General features: G+C 40.9%; 1 pseudogene; it reads left to right on the top strand.

The window, feature by feature from the left end:
• The first annotated feature begins 11,320 nt into the window (after positions 1–11,320).
• On the top strand, positions 11,321–21,423 carry LOC147459764 (uncharacterized; annotated as a pseudogene).
• The last annotated feature ends 353 nt before the right edge of the window (positions 21,424–21,776 follow it).

The following is a 21,776-nucleotide window of genomic DNA, read 5'->3' as shown; positions in this document are numbered from 1 at the left end:
TTACAAGTTTGCAGTGTTTTTTGGACAGGTACACGTCCATAGAGCTACTCGGTTAGGAGTGAGCCAGTTTGCCAGGCTTTTGGCATTGCATGTAGACCATTTGTGGAATTTTCTATTGAGACAGTGTCTATTGTCATGCGTATTTGGTGAATTTTTTTGAGTTTTTGCTAAGTTTCCACGGGAAACTCTGTCAAATTTTTCCCAAGATTTCTCACCATGGTTTATGCGTATTTGCTGTTTGGTCTGCAATGGTTTAGTGGTCGAGTTGACTCCCACTCTGGCAGTTATCTGTAGTTTTTGGCTTACGGTTTGCATTGAGTTTTGACTCACTTTGAAAAGGAAATTCTGTTCGTTTTTCCGCGTCTTCTCACCATAAAAGTTCACAGTGTTATGCCATCTTTTACAATGTTATGCCATCTTGTACAGTGACCGATATATTCCCACTTTGACAGTTATCAAGTGTTTAGTCTCACTTTTGACAGGTTTTGCCAGTTTGGACACAGTTTGGTGTTCTTCTACCCACTCTCCCAGGAGTGAGGATTTGCATATGCTTGTGTGGCTATAATACAGGCTAGTCACAGGTTTCACAGGTTTTTGCAGATTTTGCAGGCAGTTTCTCTTGTGGAACACATTTTGAGCTAGTTTGCTCTCTACTTGTGTATATGGTTATGTGCTTTACGCTCGGTTAAGCAGTTTGTCCCAGTTTATGCTTGCAAAGTTTGCAGATTGTGGAGTTGTTTTATGCATATGTGAGCATCGATTTTGATGCGATTGATTATTCTTTTGAGCATTGTGTAGTGGTCGAGTTACCTCCCACTTTGTTTGCTATAGTTTTGGCATGGATATGGAGACGCTTCATGTTAGAGGCGGTTCTCGCTCATGATCGCGGACTAACATGTTGGTATTGCGGCCACGATGGGAATATTAGGCGTCATTGCTTCAGGCGTATGAGGTAGCGGAAGAGGCAGATGCATGGTGCTACTATGAGGACAGATTCTAGAGAGTATGCATGTAACAATCATGTCACTTTTGAGTCTAGCTTGCCTTCAGACTACTTTGTGTCTTGGGATAGCACATTGTCTATGCGTTTTCTACTAAACGAGCGTGCAATTTTTCACATGACTCCACGTCGTGATTTGTTTTCCTCTTTCTCTAGTGGGAGACTTGGGTTGTGTGAAGTTTGCTAATTGTTCATCATATGACATAGAGGGTGTTGGAGATGTATGCATGTCTTTACCTAGCGGTGCATTGCTTATGCTACGAGATGTACATTATGTACCAGGACTAAACCAGAGTTTTGTTTTAGTGTGTCAGTTGCAAAGTAGTGGATATTGTGTACTGCTTGGAGAGCGGTCATTTTAGATGCATAGAGGATCACTGGTGATAGCGAGAGGTGATAATAGTGGTCTGGTATACCCTTTGCATATTTCTGACACACGAGGTGGTGTAGTCTCTGTGTATTTGCAACCATGTTTGGAGCAAGAGATGAGGCGTGTCTCTTTTGCGGATGTGCTGCATGGAGAGTAGGTTGTGCATTTGTCTTGTGATGACGTTTACGCAGACGGTGGTATCTCTGGGGATGCATAGCTTTGTGAGTCATCAGTTGAGGTGACATCAGTTGATCCAGAGACCGATGCATTGTTCTATGATGCGTCTGATATGTTCGAGGGTGACAGTGTACTTCAAAAAGTTTTGTGTGATTTCAATGGTACTGATTTTTTGGTTTTGCAGTCATTCTCAACAGACATTCCTTTGCCAGACGATGCTGACATGGTGATGCATAGTCCAATGGTTCTAGATGAGGATGCATATGGCACTGAGGTTGCTGACAGGGATAGGTTGGCACACATAGTGCGTGTTTCGTTAGCTTTTGGGTCTCTCATGTCTAACCTTTTGGTCTCGAGACCTGATCTTGCTTATGTGGTTGGTGCATTTGCAGTGGGAGTTGTCAGTCATGCGATGACTGAAACTGGCATTGTGCATTGTGGAGCCATGTAGGTTGTCACTCGATACCTGTATCAGGAGTGTCATCGTAGCTCTAGCCCTAGTGGTATGCATGTTGCATCTACACTAGAGCGATTACAGAGTTAGCCAGTGGGCATAGGTTGAGAATCGTCTTCTCTCACCTCTTGTATATACTAGTTGTAGGCTAGTCTTCTCGCCACTTATCGGCACACAGCCTTTAGTGGGAGAATGTTAGGTAAAGGCGGTGTGCCTCACCGTGCTTTGCCCGTGCCCGTCGGTCAGTGTCCAGCCACCCACATTTATCTCCTTATTCTTTAAACATACAAAGAATAAGGAGCTCTCACTCATTCTCATATTGTGCTCATACAGTGAGATTTGGGAGCTCCACCCCACATTTGGTGCTCTCTCTCTCTCTCTCTCTCTGTCTCTCTCTCTCTCTCTCTCTCTCTCTCTCTCTCCCCCCCCCCTCTCTCTCCTTCTCACTCTCTGCACATGCACCACATTTGTGCACTCACAAGGGGATGGTGTTCCTTAAGTTTCATACTATTTTGGTATGATTTGGTTAGTTTCCTTCCGTTTGTGTGTATGTAGGTTGGGTGGTGTAGTTGAGAGCAGTGAGATTCGTGATTGTGGTTTAGTTGGCTTTCTAAAGTGTTGTATGTGTGGGATGGTCTCAGCCTGACAAGCTAAAGAGATTGCCTTCGTGCGCCTATTGTGTCATTTGTGTCCTCGATTAACATTATGTTGATCTAGGTAGTGTTGCATGCACTTTATAGGTGGTGTGATTTGCTCCCACAAAAATGACTTTCCTACTTTGCAGACAAAGATTGAGGGTTATTTGATAATAAAGGGTGTATGGGGAATAGTGAAGCCTTTTATAAGTTATATGGAGGTTCAAGAACACGTTCCATGAGGGCACAAAACCTAGCCAAAGATGAGCAAGCTTTAGGGATGATCACCATTGTTGATGGATGCCAACACATGCACCAAACTATAGGAGGATGTGTCATTATCTTTTCATTTCATGTTATATGCTTTGGGGCTCATTAAGAGTTCCACATTGTATATCATGTCGTAGATGGGCCTAATTTATGCATATTGTATAGAGGCTTGGAGTCCATGCCTATTAAAGAAAGCCTCTTGTGTAGTGATAGGCAATTCTTTAGCATGACTAATTACTTGAGTGGTCATTTTTTAAGTGGTCTAGTCTTGAGCTTCAAGACCATGCTTTGAAGGCCAGTGATTAACTCTTGTACATAGAGTTAGTCTCGTTTAATATAATTCATGTTATGCTTATTAATTTTTTCTCGCTTATGCTTCATTGATTCATGGAGTAGACTTAGACTTTCAATGTTCTAGATTTTGGAAAATTGGTCACTTATTGCTTTCATTTCACTCATATCTTGTCATAAGTATTTCAATCACTCATAAACAACTCTCATAAGTTTGATGAGTAGCCAATGAAGCTCCCACATGACCATCAACAATTTCACTCTAATCATCAATTGAGAATCAGTTTCCCACATTAGGCCAAAAGAGACTAGCTTGAAAATCTTACTAAGTCATCACGAGTTTTAAACGCACACTCATCACAAGGGGGACTTATGGAAAGCACATACTAATTACATTGATGTTGGCCTCTCCAACCATTGCATGTCAATCAAGGTGCTTCAATCATAGTCACACACACAAGTAGAATAGTGCTCAAAACAAATTCAGACCCATAAACCTACTCACGCACAAGTACACAATTGAGCCAATGAAGCTCCCACACTTATTTGTGTGATTCCTCCAATATTTAGCTAGGTTATTACTCCTTGGATTGACAATTATTGTGGCCTTGTATTGTGGGATTTTCCTATAGCACCATATTAGTGAATTTGAGAATTTCTCAATTTTCACTTTCAAAATGAGCTTAAGATTTGACCACATGGCCAAACCTTAGCCAAAAACCTTAGCCAAAGTTTTGAGAGCATGGCTCGAAAGAGCTTATCAAGTACTACCTTGGGGAAGAAGTTGGCCTTAAAAAAAGATTGAGATATGTCCATGTGATCAGATCTTTAAGACATTGGTGATTCCCTAATTGGCTCTAAAGTCTCAAACTCTCTGATATGGTGTTCTATGCTATGACACCCCCAATATTTGGCACCATTGTTGATGATTATAGCCTAAGTTAGAGGAGTGCATGATGCACTGGTAAGAGTATTTTTATTATTTATTTCTACTAATTGTGTTGGATTTGAGTGTGTAACTCAATTGTGGTGTGATTTGGTATGTCTATGCAGTTATTGCTTACTAATTCCAAAACCCCCCATTTCCACTCTAATTTCTTGCTAGCTTTCACTTATAATTCCATATTAATTCCATGCTAACATTCACTAATTTCTACTACAATTTGACTAATTTTTCTACCTTCTTCGATAACTTTAAAGTTAATATATGCATAATCTCCTAACTAGAGGTTGAATCTTCACTCTAATCAAGTTATTTTGTGCTAATTTATGCCTACTCTTGTGATTTAAGGGTTTTAATTTTGGCTAAAAAAATTATCAACTTTGGAGCCAAATTGCAGGTGCACACATATGGATTGCTATCAAAATGTGAGTGCACTTACTTTAGTTGGATTGCTATCAAAACATGAGTGTACTTACTTTACTTGGATTTCTATTAAAATGTGAGTGCACTTAATTGGAGGTGCACACATATGTATGCATTGATGCATCAATGCATGGAGCAATGATTTGCTTGAATCGCTTTCAATATGTGAGTGTAATTACTTTGCTCAACCAATTTTTTGATTATTGATTTGTATCCAATTTGTTCGATTAATGTCAAAATTGTGTGTGTGTGCACGCGCGCGTGTGCAATTGACCTACATTATGTGTAATTCTTGCATAAATTGGGAATGAAATTATGAGTCAATTTTCTAAAATGGTTCCAAAGGCAAAATGGGATTCAATGGCATTCTATAAAATTTTGAAGGCTTACCCTCTCTCTGACATAAAAGAAATTCCTTACAAAATATATGAACATTCTTTAGAATAGTAGGCCACCACAATCCTGCTTGCAAACTCTTCCTACATGTAACTCTCTTTTTAAAAATCCAATTGTATTTCCAAAATGTGCTTCCAAAAAAACAACGCTCTAATCTTCATCAAGAACACACCTTTCAAATATTTGATCTATTCCCTTCTAGTATAGTGCTCCTGCTACTATCACAAGGAATGGCTTTCTTTTCAAAGAAAAATCTCTTCTCTGATGTGTTGTGAATGACCCAATAATTACACCATCTATTAGAAATATCATCAAAAAATCAAATTTTTACTTCAACTAGAGTATCCTCCTCAAGCAGTTGATCCTGAAGTCCCATTAGTGGCTCTCGCAAATCTAACTTGCTCAAGGAAGTCAGCTACTACATGTTCTTTAATAGAGGTATGAACAATTATAAAATCAAACTCCTAAAATATTAACATCCTCCTGCAACCTTCCATGCAAATGTGTTTTTTGAATAAGGTACAACAAAGTCTAATGATCCACATGAGAGATTGTCTTTTTCTTCAACAAATAGTGCTTGAAATGATTGAAATCTTTAATCATCCCTTAGGCTTCCCTTTTTGTTACATTGTAGTTTCTCTCTATTGAAATCATCAATCTACTAGCATAGTACATTGGAGCAAACCATCCTTTAATCATATGATGCATTAAAATTTCTCGAATGGCAATGTTAGAAACATCAACGAAATTATAAAAAGGTAGAGTCCAATTAGGAGGTTGAAGTATAGGTGCTACAACCAATATATTCTTCAAGATTTAAAATGCTCTATCTTGAGTTGATCCCCACACAAACTCAACCACTTTCTTGATTAAATGACTTACAGGTACCCAATATCAAATATATACCTTACATGTCTACAATGCCACTTAAATTTGCATGAACTTGCTAAGATGCTTTAGATTTGTTAGTACTAGCACCTTCTAAATTTCCTCAACCTTCTTGGGGTCAATGAACAAACCCTCCTCTTAAATTATGAGCCCCAATAGAGTTCAACAATTTTTTTAATTCTCTGCATCTTTCCAATAAATTTCTCAATTGCTCTAAATGCTATGCCTTCTACATTAAAATTATCAAGAAAATCTCTCATGAATGACATTAGAAAGGGTTCAAATATCTTTTCTACAATTTCAAAAAAGGATGAAGGTCCATTCTTCAATCCAAAACTCGTCATTGTATAGACAAAAGCTCCCCACTCTATAATGAAAGAAATTTTATACTCATGCTATGGTGCCATCTTAATTTGATTATAGCCTACTATTCCATCCAAGAAGTTATTTCATGGCTAGCTACTACATCTAATAGTGTATCAATAAATGGTAATGAAAAAGGATCTGAAATAGAAGCTTCATTCAAGTTCCTTTTATCCACATACACTGTGAATTTACCAATTTTCTTAGGTACAAGTACAACAACTATGCGTGATAACCATGTTTTCTTGATGAATAGGTTTGATAAATATAACCTTGAGCAGCTTATCTAGCTCCTCCAAGGGTGCACCACCCGGGTGGTCACTCATCAAAAGCTCCCTATATCACGTGCAATCAAGTGATTATTAATCATACCCCCAACGTACATGTTATATTTACACTGCAAGTCTATTTAAAAAACCCCATCCCCCTCTCTTGTATACAAAAAAGTAAACATTTCAGACTATTAATAATCCTCTCCGATGAACTCATGTGATATGATCAACATTTGAAAAGTGACCACCCCGAGGGTGCACTTCAAAAAAAAAAAAGGTTTATAATGTGCGTTCAAAAGGAGGAGTATTTTAGTCATAAATTTTATTTTATTTTGAATTATTTTACTTATAAAAGGGTTGTTTAATTAAAACTTATAAAAAACCGCAAGTTTAGCAAGAAAATGGGATCGTTTTATTGCCTCATAGAATGTAAGTAAAGTGATTTTTCTAATACCATTTGAACGCGTATTGTTGGAATATTCCAACAAAAGATTCCATTTATTCCATCTCTCATGTAAGTGTAATTATAATTTCAAATGGTGGTGACTTCTCCCACAATCTGTATTTGTACCCGAATGTAATATGCAACCAAGAATGTAATTATTGATGACATTATTGAAAACTTTTCTTTTGTAAGATGAAAACCAGAGCCAGGGTATAAAAGGCAACCTTGTAATGTTTTTTTGTATGATCGTTATTATGAAGGATGAGAAGATAAGATTTTGCTTTGTACGTCGTATGTCTTCTCTTCTACTGTGTTTTTGAATTGTTCACACCACACTGCACGGTTGCCGCATCACAATTTTGAGGGCACCATTGTGTTTGTCTTGTCAAGATCTTTGTGCGGATATCTACTTTGCAAGCGTTGAGCTAAAATTGAGAAACTATTTCTACGACCTTCCATGTGATATTTCTCTCTATTCGAGTGTTGTTTTGAAATTCTATCAATTGCATGCAATTCTCGACACTTAGGAGAACCTATTAGGCACATCCGGGTTCTAAAAAAAATTTAAATCGCATTTTTTGATGGAGTCTTATTGCGAGTCTGCTAACCAAGTTACGTTCTATATAGTCCTAGTAGGTTGCCTATGAAAAGTCTGGAGTCAGTCGGGGTTGATTTTCTCATGGATTTGCATGTCCAAAAAAGAGGATCAGAGATTTTACAAGATATAGTTCACATTGAGTGTCATAGTGGAGTGAGGAGAATGGGGCAAAAGTTGGGGATTCAAAACTAGAGAATACCACCTTTAAGGCGATGCTTAACATGTGGAGGAGATCAAATGAAATTGTAATGCACTATGTTGTCTTAGCCTTATCCTAAGCAGAAGTGGTGTGCTATTGAAAACAAGTGGACTAATCATGCTACTAAGGAATGCTACTATAATCAAGGAAAAGTTAGGGAAAGGCCATATCCACCTAACCCTCAATATTATCAAAACATGCCAGTAAAATCTCAGTACCTACCCAATAGACCAGAACCACCACCGTCGAGATATGCCTCATGGCCGGTAAACCCACAACGTGGAGTAGAAAGGCCAAGACCGGTGCTACGTCATCAACCACCACTACTGGGAGATGATCAAGCAGCAGTTGGGTATGTATACCTAGAACAGTACCCTAAAGAGAATGATTTAGTGCCAGTACAGATGTTTCACGAGAAGGAACACCATGGACATTGCATCATAGTGATCCTTATTCGACTCCTATGACCAAGAAAGTACTATTTCATCTTCTAGAACCTTAGAGTCAATGAAGAGCAAATTAAATCAAGGTGAAGGGTTTACACTTAGTCAGGGAACTCTGTGTTCATAACTAACCAAGATGAAACCAGATAAAAGTCATATCCTCAGAGACCATATGCAAAACAACCTAAACCACAAAAACCTTCCAAACCTTGTTTTATGTGTGGTGGCAACCATTGGGCTAGAGATTTCCCAGCGGATCAACCAAATGTAGTAATCAACACTCCTCATGGAAAGAAGAGTGAGGGAGGATATTGTGGGGGATGCAAAATTGAACACCTATACACGAACTACCCTCAAAACCCAAAGAAAAAGGAAAGGTGATGATGAACATTGTGGAAGTTTTACCATCTTTAAGCGGATCAAATTCAGAGGTGAAAATACCATTGAAAGCAGTGATGAGAGTGCAGGCAAAACAGAAATCGACAAATGAGAAGGAGGGTAGTGACTCTCACAAATCTATTGGGGGAAAATCAGTCAAAAAATCTACATGAGATAGAGAGAGAGATCCCAAAACCTTAGGAAGTCAAAGGCTATTACAATTGATCTATCTCAAACTCAAGAGCGATCACAACAATCATCACAACCCAAGCCTAGTGTTGTATCAGATGAAATACATGAAATTGAACTAAACCCAAAGGAAACCATGCTAGAAGAAATTAGTTCGGGAGGTTTGGTGCTAGTTGACAAAAATTTTGAGCCATCTGAAGCAACTCTAAAGGCTTACAAAGAAAGACTAGACAACAGATAGACAATGGAACATACATGGCTGACTTATTCTAAACATGGAATGGGAAAAGATACAATTGGAGATGTGCAAAAAGTTGATTGAGATGGCACAAACTCTTATGGAGTCTTTGTTGGCAATGCCCATCCAAGAGAGGATAGTTCTCTAGCCATGTGTAGACTTGAAAGACCTTAATGAGACGAAAGAAGTGCGTGAATAGGAACGAGATCTTGAAGTTTTAGTCACAAAAACAAAAAAAGAGATATAGTAGATGAACAAGACAAAGGAGAGGAAGTGGAAACACCATCTAGAAAAGGAACAAACGGATATACGTCAGAAGGATGTAACAAATCAAGTAGACAAGAACACTACAAATAACTATGTCTGCTAGATAGTGCCTAACATACCAGAGGTTAGAGATAATTGGTCAGAAGAACTCTGGAGAATGTCAGAAAAGCGAGAGATGAAAATTGGAATGAAGGGACAACACCCATTGTGGAAGTTGATCTTGACAAAGGAATAATTGATGTCGATATTCAGTCAATGTATGGGGATCAAGGTATGGAGAAATCGGAGGATAGCCAAGAATTAACCTTTAGGGAGTTACCTCCTTACTTAGCTCCTTATGAAGGAAAATCAGATGTTATCATCCTATCAGCATAGCGAGGGACCTTACGTCAAATCCTTGATTCTCAAGGGTTGCAAGAACTTATGTCCACACCTGTGAGATGTACTCTAATGGTGAGCGAAACTGCTGAAAATCAGACCACATATGTGGAATGATGTCGAAAAATGTATTGAGAAAATAGGCATAAAAAACTAGTGGAAACCTTAAACCTTGAAGTAGAGAAGTGCAACCAACCCAAAAAGGATGCTAAACCAGTTTCCAGGAACAAGGTTGGGGATTACTACGAGGGAGAAGAAGGAAATACCACACTATCCATAGAGCACCAGGGTTTAGAAACAATTGCTAGTGGAGCACCGGTTGCCATCGCAACAAAATTGATTTGGGAGAAATGGGGAAAACCGGCCCTTAGGAGAATGAGAATGAACTAAAGTTAGCTGACGGCTACAATACAAAACCTATTGGTATTTTGGAACAAGTACTGATGACTTCTTGTGGAATTGAGTATGAGCATACGTTCACAATAGTAGATTTTAATGCCATTCATGTGCCAGTTAAAGATGGTTCAAGAATGGGGCTATGGTTATATCTACTTACACCACTGGGGCTATGGTTATCTCTACTTACACCACATGGAGACCACTACACCCATCAACTTAAATGACCATAGCTACAAAGATGTACAAAGAACACCTGTAGAGGATTTTGATTATGCAACTGCTACAGAACCTGAAGTGCCTACATGGTTGAACTCTAAACCTCATCTTTGGATGTGTGGAGCCTCTAACTATTCTTCTTCTGTTAAACAAGAAGGCAAGACCATTTGAAGATCTGAACTATGTACCACAGCCATTTCCTAAAGAGAGAATGGAGCCCTTAGAGTGGACTCAGATCTTGGCCACCTTAGATGTGTGTGTTAAAGAAATCACATCCACCAAGTTCTATGATGACAATGGCTTAGACTTAGTTTCCATATGCATGATTAGAGTAAATCCAAGTGCAAATCATCGAGAAACCACAAAAATTGGTGATGTACAAGTAATTGACACCGAATGCATTGTTTGTGTATCCGGGATGAGGTTTATATTAGAGATATTATTGTGGAATGTCATTCAGGCCACACCTCGGAGAAAAACAAGGAATCAAGTGATGAATGTTTCTTATGACACCCTTGATGCACAGAGATATGAGGAGCTTAGTGCAGATGATGAGAAGTCAGAGGATCATGAAAGTGATCTTGAAACAAAACTTGAAAACTTCTTTGATTTTCCAAATCAAAAACCGAGAAGGCAGCACTCTTACAAGAACAAATGAGCCACTAGAGGGATGAGAAACAATCCAAGGCCACCTATCAAGGGGAAATAGTCTTACTTGAGACTAATGGGATCTCAAGACTATATAAGAGACAAGATAATGGGAAAGTCAGCAGACTTCTCAGCTAAGCAAGACTAAACCCAAAAAAGGGCAACATACAAAACCTCCTAAAGACACATCAAAGACTAGGGGCGTATATGCATGCTAAGGTGGTACACTAGCTACTTGATTTTTGGGGGCTAGCTACTTCATGTTACTACTTGAGTTTGTAAGTGGTGGAGGTCACTTGTAGTACCGAATTTGAGAACATGGAGGTTTTTTTTTTCAATATATACATATTAGTGTCTTTTTTTAAAAAGTGAGTTTGAGTGGCTTGGGCCCCTTTGTAACAGCCGCAAGCGGGGGAATTATGACGCAGAGAGTTGGGGGCATGGAGGTATTGTCGCGCGCCAAATGGGCTTAGTCCTCTTCACAGCACGTCAAGGAGAAGGTGGGGAAAGAAAGGAAGGCACGGGTCTCAAGAGCAAGAAGCCAGGCAGAAGGAGAGCAAGCCGGTGAGGACCACCCAGGCACGTCGTGCATGCTTCTCCAAACAAAAGAGTTGCATCCTCTACTTATGAGGGGGAGGACCATGAAACACGGAGGGTGAAGAAGAGGAGGCCAAATCCTACTCATGCAACATGTCATAAAATCTAATATCTAACCAACCCAAATGATTTTCTCATATTAAATTGATCACTTAATGTGGGAGAATAAACGGGAACAAGTGTTAAGATATAGATATGTGCTTATAGATCTATCTCAACACGGGGCCAATAGTAAAGGGGCCCAAATGGGAGATGGTCTATCAAGAGCAAGGCTAACCAATGGAGCATAAGACCTTAGGGTTAGCTTCATTGAAGACCTCCAATAATGTGTGTAAAAGTCCTTTGACCTTAGGTAAGCTAGGGCTAAGCTTGAGGTGGGAACCCGGCCCAAGCTTGAGGTGTTTGTCCTGCTTCAGGTGCTTGATTAAGGTGCTTGAGGTGCTTGACTTACTCCATGCTTGAGGTGCTTGACTTGCCGCTTGATTAAGGTTCTTGAGGTGCCTTGACATGCTTACCTGAGATGCTTGTGGGAATACCCCCTAGTCCAAGTTCTTTGCCATGCTTGATGACTAAGGTGCTTGAGCTCCTAAAGTCAAAAGCATCCCTACAAGAGGGGGGGCGAGCCCTTTTCCTAGGGATTAGAGAGAGAACACACACTCACACTCACAAGGGAAGCCCCAGCTTGAAGAGGCAGCAAGGACACATGTCAAGTCCCTACCCATGTTACCTTCATGTGTTGCTTGAAGCCTATTGGCTAGGCTTCAAAGGGGTCCAATGATAAATTACTTGAATTATCTAATTGTTTTTGAATTTATCAAGTCCTCTCTCTCAAAGGGGAAAGGGGGACACTTGTCCCAAGGCTACCCATGTTGCTTGTAATGGCTCCTGCTTGTGATTGGCTAGGCTTGGAGGGGTCCAATGAGCTTCAAGCATGAGCTACAAGGGGGGGTCGACCCAAGCAAGCTAGGGGGTTGCTTAGGGGGTATACTCACCCACACACACTCACAAACACTCTGATTGTGTACTATGCAAAGTGCAAGAGCTCCCTCTCCTTCTCCAAGCAAGTAGAGGTTGAGAGCCTACACCAACACTCTTGGCTATGGAGTGCAAATCCAACCAAGAGCCATGCTTCAATGCTTAATCTTGCCATCTCCTTCTTCCTGATTACTATGCTATTATGTATGCTATCAACAAGTGTATGATAAGTGAGGAACTAATTCTTTCTCCTACGAAATGTTTCTTCTTCCTCTTCCCTACCCTCATTCCCTGCTAGCTCTCTCCACCTTCGAAGGTGTTTGAGGTCTTGGGACTGAGGCTTGGGATAGTTAAATCTTTCTTCAAGTTTATGTTATGTTGGTGATGCATGAAGCTTTCCATCTTCATAGCTTCACCTAGGTCACAAGGAACACAAAGAATGTATTGTAACAAGTCTCTCTTTATGGGAGAAATCATAATACAAATGCCTATTGGAGGGGGGACCGGCTCCACATAAATCCGGTCCTCAACTGTTGTCATGTTCTCTAAATTCTCTCTCTTGCAAAAGTATTGTCCATGCCAAGTCAACTAATTGCTATAATTATGTTGCTATCTTCAATTATGTCTACCCGCTATGCTCACAAAATCATTTCTTGAAAGTACTCTCATTAAATTCCGCTACTCTCAAATTGAATAGGCAAATTCCATTACATTGGTATCAGAGCATTTGGTTTCTCTTTTCTTGCTTAAGAAGAGAGGTCCTTAAGTAGCCTATAAATGGTTGATGTTGTTAATTATAATAGAGTAAGTGGAACTGGGATCTAATATCGGTTTTGTTAAGCCCACTATGTAGGGGATGGTGCACACCTTGGGAGCTTTGGACTTAATAATGGAGTCTTTTTAGACTTGCCTACGGCTTTACCATTATTAAGCCATAAGAAGTCCGAAAGGAGCTAGCCCTTGGCAACTCTGCTATGTTATACCTACTCCTCTACTCTCTATAATTAACCACTTTGAGCCGTGGTTGTAGATACTTAAGAGCCGATTTTCAACGGCTAAGAGGAGTGGCAATTAAGGTTTTGTATTGCCAAAGCATACACTAAGTATAAACATAAATTTTGTTAACATGGCTGACAATAATCAAGAGAGTAGAATGAACATTGATAGCTTTGATTTTGCACATGAAGGTGCTAATGATGATTCTCCCATGTTTGTGAATTATCTCGTCACTAGGTTGCAACAAGCTATGGGCAACCCTGTTTTGCAAGCCGAAGTTACTCAACAACTTCGTGCTTATGGAATTTCCCTTCTTCTCCCAGAGGAGAGAGATCTTAGGAGGCCTCTTGAAGAGACCCCCAAAAGAAGACTCTCTCCCATTCGAGAGGAGGAATCCAAAGAGAAAGAAAGCAATGACAGTCTAAGTTCTTCTGAAGATGTGGCTCCACGAAGACGGCGGTCTAGACGATCGCCTACTCCTCCCAAGAGGAAAAGAGCAACCTATAGTCCTTCTCCTCATCACTCTGAAAGGCAAGAGAGGAAACAAAGGAAGAAAAGGGCTAGGAAGAGGTCACCCTCTTCTCCTTCTTCTTCACCTTCCTCCTCTTCCGATGAAAGTTATGGCTATTCTCCTAGAGAATACAAGAGGGGAGGACATCGCAAATCATTTCCTGCATGACGAAGGTCACAAAAGCTAAAGAAGTTCAAGGAGGGAGGAAATAGTATCTCTTTTCTCACCTACGATGGCACCTTTGGTGCTACTGACAAAGTGTTGGCCTTCATCCAGCAATTTGATGCGGCCTTTGGGGACGAGGGCTTCACAGAGTCCTCCAAGCTACGCCATGTAGCTATGAACTTCCAAAAATCAGCTCGTCAATGGTGGGCTAGCCTTCGTGGCAATGGAGAAGCCCCAAAGACATGGAAAACTCTACAAGTTTCCATCATGAAGCAATTTCTTCCAAGTGATACTAAAGATAAAGTTCTTACCGAATGGCGCGGCTTGAAGCTTCTCTCTCATGAGTCTATCAACAAGTATGTAGACAAGTTTTGGGATTTACATCTCAAAGCTACTGTCTTTCAAAAGATAGACTTTGCCAAATAAAGACAGCAATTCTGTGCGGGATTACCTGAAGAGATGGCCGAATACATCAACTCTCAACGCCCCGGTACTATTACCGAAGTAATCCACCACACCATGGTTGCTTCACGCATCAATTTCCATCAAGGGGCTAGACGTAATGTCAAGCCCATGGAAAACAAAGATAAAAATGATGCAAAGGGGAAATCCAATGCTCAAAATAATTCCCAAGGCACTTCCAACAACAACAACAACAACAACAACAATCGGTCCAAGGAGAAGGGAGTTTACAAAGGTAAAAACAAACTCTCTCCTGAAGAGCTTGAAGCTTTTCGCAAGGACCATAAATGTTTCAAGTGTGGGGAGCAAGGACATGGCTATCGTTCTTGCCCCAAGAAGAATACTCGCAATGAGACTCCTAGGGCTTCCACCATCGAAGCTCCAAAAGAGGATGCTCATTGCAAAGGATCATCACTCTCCTATGCTTGGGGAAAGGTAAGAGAGCATGATGCCTTCATCTTGTTTGACCCTGGCTCTACTCTCAACTTCATATCAATAGAGTTGGCCACCAAGTTGGTCATTCAAGCTTTTGAGATGGGAGATATAGTAACAGCTGATGCAGCTTTCAAGGGACAACAAGCCTCCGTTACTACCTTGATTGGGAAGTTGAGGCTTCATGCCCAAAGCTATGTCGACAAAGAAGACTTCTTCATCTCTCCTCTCCAACATTAGGATGTTATCCTAGGGGCACCATGGTTTGATCGCATGGCTGCCAACATGAAGTTCCCTGAAAGGAGAATTTACTTCACCTACAGGGGAAAGAACATGTATATAGATGCTAGTGAGCGTGGTCGCACTATTCCACTTGTAAATCCTCTTTATTTTGATAAATCAATGAAGAGCTCAGTTTCTGCGTACATGATTTATGTCAAAGAGTCTCTAAAAGCTATTGATGTTTCATCAAATGAAAATGATAGGAATCAAGAAGAGTTAGACTTGTCTACTTTTCTAAAAGGATTCCAAGATGTGTTCATCGATGATATCCCTATGGACCTACCTCCAAAACGAGGGGATGATGACCATCGTATTGAGCTCCTTCCAGGAAGCTCACCGCCTAACAAACCTCCTTATCGAGTCTCACAAGCTCAACAAGAGGAGATTATGAGGCAAGTACAGGAATTGGTAGACAAAGGGATGGTGAGGCCTAGTTCCTCTCCCTTTTGTTCTCCAGTCCTTTTAGTGCAAAAGAAAGATGGTACATACCGTATGTGTGTGGACTATCGAGCACTAAACCATATCACTATCAAAAACAGATTTCTCGTGCCTCGGGTAGAAGATCTGTTTGATAAGCTACAAGGCTCTACCTAATTCAGTAGGATTGACCTTAAGAGTGGCTATCATCAAATAAGGATAGTGGATGAAGATATCCTAAAGACCGCGTTTCGCACAACATTTGGTCTTTATGAATATCTAGTCATGCCTTTTGGCTTGACTAATGCACCAGCTACTTTCAATCGTCTCATGGAGAAAATTTTTAGACCATATCGTAAATTCACTAGAGTGTTCTTTGATGATATCATCATCTACTCCAAGTCTTCGGAGGAACATAAGCAACATCTCCAAGTGATTTTTCAAGCCTTGAGGGAGAACAAACTTTTTCTCAACCAAAAGAAAAGTGAATTCTTCCTTCAAGAGATTCAATATCTAGGTCATTTTATCTCTCACGATGGTATTCATATGGATCCATCAAAGTTAGAGGTAATAAAATCATGGCCTAACCCAAGGAATCTACATGAGCTAAGAAGCTTTATTGGTATGTGTGCATACTATAGACGCTTCATAGCAAAATTCTCTCAAGTAGCAGGACCACTACACGACTTAACAAAGAAGAACGTTAAGTTTGTATGGACTGCTAAGGAGCAAAATGCTTTTGAAAAACTCAAAGAGAAGCTTACTTCCCAACCAGTCCTCGTGCTTCCAGATCTCTCAAAGCCATTTGAGGTCCAATGTGATGCGTGTGGTGATTGCCTTGGAGCGGTTTTGCTTCAAGAAGGGCATGCCATAGCATATGAGAGCCGAAGGCTCAATAGTGATGAACGAGTCTTGGGCATTTATGAGAAAGAGCTTTTAGCTGTTCTACATGCCCTAGACACATGGAAGCACTACCTATTGGGGACTCCATTTATCCTACGAAACGACCACCAAAGTCTCAAGTATTTCATGACGCAAACCAAACTTTCCGACAAACAAATGAGGTGGGCAAATTTTCTTTCGCAATTTAATTTCCATATTGCTCACATAGCTGGTAAGCACAATCAAGTTGCCAATGCACTTTCACGACGACCAAAAGTTAATGCGGTGTCTATAGCTACTCACAATGATCTATCCTCTATGATAGATGAGTATGCTACTGACCCTGACTTTAGAGACATAATGTCAGCCCTTGCTTTGGGGAAGAAAGAGGAACCATTCACCTTGCAGGATGTTTATCTTCTCCACGGCAATAGGCTATGTGTTACCCATTCCCTTCGTGAGAAGGCTATGTATGAATCCCATGCTCCTCCATATGCAGGGCATAGAGGTATTCAACCTACTCTCCGAGGAGTAGAGACGTATTTCTATTGGCCTACCCTGAAAGTGGACATACAAGAGTATGTTTCAAAATGTGTAGTATGCCAAAAGACCAAGTATGATAGAGGGAAGCAACCTGGATTACTCCAACCATTGCCTATTCCAAATTCACCATGGGAGAGTATATCCATGGATTTCATCTTTGGATTACCCAAGTCTATCCATGGGAATACAGGAATATGGACAATAGTCGACAGGTTTAGCAAGCAAGCACATTTTATTCCTGTCAAAAAGACTATTAAGGCACATCAAATGGCAACTCTCTTCATATCTCAGATTTTCAAGCACCATGGATTACCCACATCCATCGTGTCAGATAGAGATCCTAGAATGACCAGTAATTTCTGGAAAGGTCTCTTTGAAAATCTAGGAACAAGATTGAATTTCTCTTCGGCCTATCACCCACAAACGGATGGCCAAAGTGAGATAGCCAATCTTACGATACTCGATCTACTCAAGACTTATGTTACCAAAGTAGATCAACGCTCACAATGGGAAAAGTATTTACCTCTAGTAGAGTATGCCTACAATAATACTGTCCATACTTCTACCGGGAAAGCACCTTTCGAGATCATAGAGGGAAGACCTAAAAGTCCCTTGCTACTCAAAGTACATGGGAAGATCTTCACCGCCGATGAATATAGCTGTGACCTACAAGAATCTTTTCAAAAGATTAGGGAGGCTATAGCCATCTCTCAACAAAGGCAAAAAGCACTGCTGATAAGCACAGAAGAGCCTTAATGTTCAACGAAAATGATTGGGTCTTACTCAAGTTTCCTAAGGCTCGATTAAGGCAAACGACGGGCAAAAATCCTACGGTCCATCAAAAGTATTATGCTAAACTAGCAAAAAGATACTATGGTCCTTTCCAAATCTTGAATCCTATCAATGAGACGGCTTATCAACTCAAGTTTCCCAACCATTGGATTATACACAATGCCTTTCATGTAAGCCTACTTAAGCCCTACAAAGGAGAGCCACCAATTGAACCAATTATTGAAGACCCTCCCGAAATTGAAGACCAAGAAGAGGTGCTACAACCCGAAGCTGTCCTTCGGCATGAAGACAAGGTACTACGACATGGTAAGATAATCCGACGGTATCTTATTAAGTTCAATAATTATCCTTTTGAAGACGCTAAATGGATGCAAGGAGTACAACTTAAGGATAGTATGAACCTTGTCCATGCTTAAAATGCTACATTAGAGTAAGCAAATGTACAACTCTCTTTTAAATAACTCATGTTTTTGTCTTATAAGACTAATCCTCTTTTTAATTGTGCACAAATTTAACTAGTATGCATGCTTAGAATCATGTTTGTGATGACGACGTCTCTCAAACACCAAGTAGAATTTGTCACTCTACTTTGGGAGAATGAAATGGACTAAAGAGCAGACATGGTTGCGGTAGCTATGTCTCCCAAGCACCAAATGGATTAGTCATCCATCTTGGAAAGATGTCGTACGGTAAAAAAGGGATCCTCTACCCGCTAAGTACGATTGACTAATGACTAAGCCTTTATCTCTTCTACCTCATAGTAGAGGACAACTATGATTTCAAGAGAGAGGTAATGTCATAAAATCTAATATCTAACCGACCCAAATGATTTTCTCATATTAAATTGATCACTTAATGTGGGAGAATAAACGGGAACAAGTGTTAAGATATAGATATGTGCTTATAGATCTATCTCAACACGAGGCCAATAGTAAAGGGGCCCAAATGGGAGATGGTCTATCAAGAGCAAGGCTAACCAATGGATCATAAGACCTTAGGGTTAGCTTCATTGAAGACCTCCAATAATGTGTGTAAAAGTCCTTTGACCTTAGGTAAACTAGGGTTGAGCTTGAGGTGGGAACCCGGCCCAAGCTTGAGGTGTTTGTCCTGCTTGAGGTGCTTGATTAAGGTGCTTGAGGTGCATGACTTACTCCATCCTTGAGGTGCTTGACTTGCCGCTTGATTAAGGTTCTTGAGGTGCCTTGACATGCTTGCCTGAGATGCTTGTGGGAATACCCCCTAGTCCAAGTTCTTTGTCATGCTTGATGACTAAGGTGCTTGAGCTCCTAAAGTCAAAAGAATCCCTACAAGAGGGGGGGCGAGCCCTTTTCCTAGGGATTAGAGAGAGAACACACACTCACACTCACAAGGGAAGCCCCAGCTTGAAGAGGCAGCAAGGACACATGTCAGGTCCCTACCCATGTTACCTTCATGTGTTGCTTGAAGCCTATTGGCTAGGCTTCAAAGGGGTCCAATGATAAATTACTTGAATTATCTAATTGTTTTTGCATTTATCAAGTCCTCTCTCTCAAAGGGGAAAGGGGGACACTTGTCCCAAGGCTACCCATGTTGCTTGTAATGGCTCCTGCTTGTGATTGGCTAGGCCTGGAGGGGTCCAATGAGCTTCAAGCATGAGCTACAAGGAGGGGTCGACCCAAGAAAGCTAGGGGGGTGCTTAGGGGGTATACTCACCCACAGACACTCACAAACACTCTGATTCTGTACTATGCAAAGTGCAAGAGCTCCCTCTCCTTCTCCAAGCAAGTAGAGGTTGAGAGCCTACACCAACACTCTTGGCTATGGAGTGCAAATCCAACCAAGAGCCATGCTTCAATGCTTAATCTTGCCATCTCCTTCTTCCTGATTACTATGCTATTATGTATGCTAGCAACAAGAGTATGATAAGTGAGGAACTAATTCTTTCTCCTACGAAATGTTTCTTCTTCCTCTTCCCTACCCTCATTCCCTGCTAGCTCTCTCCACCTTTGAAGGTGTTTGAGGTCTTGGGACTGAGGCTTGGGATAGTTAAAGCTTTCTTCAAGTTTATGTTATGTTGGTGATGCATGAAGCTTTCCATCTTCATAGCTTCACCTAGGTCACAAGGAACACAAAGAATGTATTGTAACAAGTCTCTCTTTATGGGAGAAATCATAATACAAATGCCTATTGGAGGGGGGACCGGCTCCACATAAATCCGGTCCTCAACTGTTGTCATGTTCTCTAAATTCTCTCTCTTGCAAAAGTATTGTCCATTCCAAGTTAACTAATTGCTATAATTATGTTGCTATCTTCAATTATGTCTACCGGCTATGCTCACAAAATCATTTCTTGAAAGTACTCTCATTAAATTCCGCTTCTCTCAAATTGAATAGGCAAATTGGATTACACAACACCTGTTGTAGAGGAGAGGCAAGCTCGTCGTTCCCGATCAGACCAAAATGTCGAAACCCTTGCTTCTCCTGCACCGATGTCTAGGTGGCAGCCTCCTCATGTCAACTTTGAGAGAAACAGCCAGTTTTGCATGACAAAAGCAGAGGCCCATGAGGTGTACAAGATTAATTGTGCTGGACAAGATCCTAGGCTCCTCAATGAGGAGGATTTTTCAGAGGAAGACTGGTTGCAAGTGTTTACTGAGGTGCCAAAGAGAGGCAGCAAAGTCAAATGCAGGTTTGTTAAGAAGGAATTCTAGAGCAAATTCTACTCCATGTTCACTTCGGTGTACCAGGAGCCTCCTGGGAACTATGGTATGGAGGTAACAAAGGCATTTTCCAGGGGTTTCCTCTATGACATTTCAGAGGGGCTGTGAATTGGGCATCTTTTGATGAGAGCATTGTAGCCAATATGGAATCTAGCAAGGTGCAGCTGAAGAAACAAAGATGGGCAACGTTCCACTCCGCAAGTGCACCGCAGAGGTCGCGGCGCATGACCATGGTTACGAATGTAGATGATAGGGATGCCAACAGGGGTTCTGGCTTGCACAATGCGGCCAAATTTTCAAGGATTGGAAATTTGTCTCTTCGTGAACTTGATGATGTTGGAATGGCTGTGGCACTCAACCAAGCAAAGGCATTAACGCAGTACCATGAAGCATGTAAAAGACGAGATGCCATGCAGGCAAATGTGCATCGAAATGAGGGGGCAATGTCAATCATTAACAATGTGACAACGCAGCTTGCTAAAGCCAAACATCGATTGGGGGAGTTGCAATCATCTACGGTGGACAGTGCTGATGTGGAAAGGGAGAAGGCACAGGTCTTCAAGCTCGAAATGACGCTAGAGACCTTGCAAGCTGAGGTGGAGGATGATGACTGCACTGTAGAGTTACTTGAGATTACTAGGGAAATTGAGATGAATGAAGAAATTCTCCCCATACTGAATGCTGGTGTCGATTTTGTAAACGCCATGCAACGCAGGAAAAGCCCGGTTCATTTGCAGGTTCCACCTCCCAAAGTGCCACCACCTAATGCAAGAGATATCGTAGGTGCCTGATAGCTGCAGTGCATGTGGCCTACTCATGTATGACGAAGAGGCATTGGGGATATTCATACTCCCCTACAGACATGCTTACCACAAATATTGTTTTGCCAACCTTGCTGGCAGAGAGGGAAAATGCTTGGTTGCAAGTTGTGGTCGTCTCATCCCAGATAATATCAAGGAATTAATGTTTGTAGACAGCGGGGGCGACACATCTCCTGGATGCTTAAAGTTTGGTAAGCATGTCATTTTTCTCATTTACATATGGTATTTGTGAATGTGGCTGAGAATGTGCATTGTTATTACCATCTTCCTAGGTAACATATGGGTAGGCACCTAGCATAGAGGTAGTTGTGTTTGTGGTAGAA

This window comes from Adiantum capillus-veneris, chromosome 4 (genome assembly GCF_014529385.1).
Source record: "Adiantum capillus-veneris isolate H3 chromosome 4, ASM1452938v2, whole genome shotgun sequence".
Lineage (NCBI taxonomy): Eukaryota > Viridiplantae > Streptophyta > Polypodiopsida > Polypodiales > Pteridaceae > Adiantum > Adiantum capillus-veneris.
Note: the sequence above shows the minus strand (reverse complement) of the source record. Positions and strands in the feature narration are given on the sequence as shown.